Source organism: Lycium barbarum, chromosome 3 (assembly GCF_019175385.1).
Source record: "Lycium barbarum isolate Lr01 chromosome 3, ASM1917538v2, whole genome shotgun sequence".
In the NCBI taxonomy this organism is placed as follows: Eukaryota; Viridiplantae; Streptophyta; class Magnoliopsida; order Solanales; family Solanaceae; genus Lycium; species Lycium barbarum.
In genome coordinates, this window is record NC_083339.1 from 119229757 (window position 1) to 119233482 (window position 3726).

Genomic DNA, 3726 nt, shown 5'->3' on the forward strand with positions numbered 1-3726 from the left:
CATTCATGGAGAAGAGATAAGAGATCTGTTTAAAAGAATATATATCATGCATTTATTAATTTTATGCGGCAAGCCGGCAACATATGCTACACGAAATACTTGGTACAGTATTTAAGCAGATGACCCCAATCAATACAAGAAAAATTATATTAAATCAGTAATTATGGATTACAATTTACAGCAGTACACTCTTGTGATAATGGGAAATGATTTAATTAGACAGACAAACTGACTAATTGTTTTTGTAGCTATTGTGATCTCAAGATCATTAGGGATGGCATATATATCACGCTCAAACTCTTACCATTCAAACCAAAGAAGAACTAGTTTCACATTCTGATAGATGTTGGCCGTTCGTAACGTTGTGAACAAAATCAATCCTGTGGCATTAACATGATAAGGCAAATTATTCTCAATGCAATAATCATCATATCTTTTTATTTCTTGAAGTCGACATTGATTTTTCTTTACTCCACGATATCAGAAATGATACAAGCTAGTATATCATTTTAGATATAAATTTCATATGGCAAAAGTCATAGATAGCCCCCTAAACTTTTCCACATTTTCCTCTGAGATACCTAAACTGAGGGTTGTACCTATTGGGTATCTAAACCAGTCCAAATTTGATCCCATTGGTACATTTTTCACAATAATCAGCAAAATTAAGAGTGTATTACACTCTCCATGACGTGGCAACTTTGTTAAATGAAAACGTGACACGTGGCGGTGGGGTCCATCATAATAATTAAAAAATAAATTATACACCCCCCGCCCCAATTTTCATCTCCTTCGCCCCCCTCCCCTCAAACTGCAAAAGAAACCGGCCGTCGCTCCCCCACCACTGGCCGCTGCACCACCACCCCCAATCGCCGTCCCCCCACCCCACCAATAATTTATTACCCTTTTCTTCTCTTATTTAGGTCTATCAATGTCTTTACAAGACCCACCAACCTTTAATGAAAGGTGAGATAAAAAAAAAAGAGTCATAGTAATGGTGAATCCCCATTTTTTCCAGTGAACAAGATGGTAATGCTACTTTTCAGATCTAAAAAGGACAAAAAAAATGGTGGTAAGAAATAACATCCAATTCACAAATTAATTTTATATAAATAATTAAAAGAAATGAAGTGTTATAATGAAGAAGAAGAAGAGAAAAAAAAAGGAAGAAGAAGAAGAGAAGAGAACGTATAGTGGAGAACATTTTGGGCGAAAGGGGAGGCGTGGGGTGGGCCGGGGGACAGACGCAGGGGGGGAGGTGGGTTAGTTTTTTTATTTATTTATCTATTAAATTTTATTTAAAAGAGGTAAAATTTTAACCAAAAAAAAAAAAATTAAGGAAAAAAGGGTTGTCCACGCGCCTAACAAAAAGTGGACTCAATCGCTGCGCCACGTAGGCAAAAGATACCCAATGGGATCGAATTTGGACTGGTTTAGGTACCCAATAGATACAATCCTCGGTTTAGGTACTCCAGAGGAAAATGTGGCAAAGTTTGGGGGGGTATCTATGACTTTTGCCATTTCATATCATATCCTAGGAATCTTAAAAGAGTGCTCTTTGATGTAAGAATCTGATGCATCCACACAGAGCCGGATTCAGAATTTAAACTCTATGAGTTCAATCTTAAGATTCTTACGTTGAAGCCATTATATTTTTAAAGTTATGGATTCATTTCTACTACTATTTATTACATTTTAGTAAATTTTTACACATAAATTTATGCTCCGCTTCGAAACTTAGGAGTTCAATTGAACCCTTGCCTACAAGGCGTTGATACTAGGTTCCCAGCTAAAAAGTCTTATACATTATTAATACAAATAACGGGTTTGGCCAAAAAGTTATTGGGTTCACGTGAACACATATTCTGCCCTCATTTAGGTACATTTTGTTTATCACCAATCTGCAATTTCTCTGATTTATTGTGGATGCAGAGGTGTATCTATATAAGCTCTTGTTTCCGCTGTAGAAGACTATGTTTTTAAGAAAACACAACAAATGAAGACAAACTAAAAAGTGACCAGGCAAAAAACAAATGAAGTTGAACTAAAAAGAGATCAGCAAAAAAACATGTGTATTAATGTATATTAGTTTGAGGTTGATGTAGAAACAGTAAACTTCAAACTCTGGATCCATCTCTGAATTGAGGACCAGCAAGATCACGAGTAAACAAATATCATGACTAGCTCAAGTGTAAGATCATGGTTTGCACCGCATAATGAGTAGCCACCTAAACGTCATTGGATATTTTTATTGTCTCAATCACGTCGCCAGCAATCTCACGTGGAGCTACAAAAGGTCACAGGGGCATCTGTAGGAGTCCAACATCTCCTTCAAGCATTTCAACAACTTTGTTCATAGCAGGACGATCGACATTCGACAGGCTTCATCTGTATGCACCACAAAGCCAGAAACAACATCTTCTTGACAAACCTCCTGTCTTCCTCGTTGGCGTCCTGCATCTCTATATCATTTCCTTTGTTAAATTGGTCGTAAACCCATGTAGGAAAGTAAATTTGGCTTAAGTGGTCCTCGAATGGGTTCATGTTCTTCCTTCTGCCTGCCATTTCCATCAACAGCATGCCATAACTATATACATCCGCTTTGAATGACACTCCTCCAATATTTTTATAAAACAACTCTGGAGCCATGTAAGTTGTAACCCATTGTCCCTCTGGCTGCAGTTAGACTCACAATACTATCATCTGTCGGGTACAATTTTGCAAGCCCAAAGTCAGATATTTTCGGATTGAAGTTTTCGTCAAGAAGAACGTTGTGAGGCTTAATATCAAAATGTAAGATCTGCATGTCACAGCCCCGATGTAGGTAGTCTATTCCACGCCACTCCAACAGATATGTCAAACATTTTCTTGGAAGTCAAGGAAACAGTTCCTTCGTGCGGAACAATGTACTTGTCTAAGGAACCGTTGAGCATGAACTCGTATACCAGAGCACGCTTTGAGCCCTCATCACAGAATCCAACGAGCTGCACGACATTAACATGGTGAATCCTGATGAAAAATTCACGTGATATCTCGAAAAGAAATTCTAAATTCATTCCATTAAATATCATTCTATGAGTCTTATTATTCAAGTTGATACCAAATTCTTAATTAGCCATTATATGATTTAATGTTACAATTCATTGCCAATTATCTTCATATACCCAACGTATGTTTTGTAGGATCATATACTAAGAGAAAATTGATTCCTTGAGTAAAATATGCAACACGAGGACTTCTTAGGGGGTCACCCATCTTAGTACTACTCACGCCCAAGCATGCTTAACTTCGGAGTTCAGTATTTTGTGGCTAATGTGAGAGATTGGGTGTTAGACTTTGGTGCTACAGAGCATATTTGTGCTAACATGTAATTTTGTGTTCTACACCCAAGTTGTAGAAGAAGAATGATTTATTTATGTTGGTGATTCTAGAACTACTCAAGTTCTTGGAATGAAAAAGTTCTTCTTAAAATCTTAAAACATTAACATTAACTGAGGTGGTACATGTTCCTAATGTTTGAACTAATTTGATTTCTGTGAGATTATTAGGAAAAGTGGGGGTGAAAGTTTCATTTGAATTTGATAAAGTTGTGTTAACCAAAAAATAACGGTTTTGTGGGCAATAAGTATTGTAACCATGATGTATTAGTGTCTAATATTTTCCAAGATGAAAATGCTAATACTTTGTATACTTGACTGATTCATATGATTTATGACATGTTAGACT

At 36.7% G+C, this 3726-nt stretch overlaps 1 pseudogene; it reads right to left on the reverse strand.

The window, feature by feature from the left end:
- Positions 1–2228: 2228 nt before the first annotated feature.
- On the reverse strand, positions 2229–3056 carry LOC132631187 (rust resistance kinase Lr10-like; annotated as a pseudogene).
- Between the last annotated feature and the right edge of the window lie 670 nt (positions 3057–3726).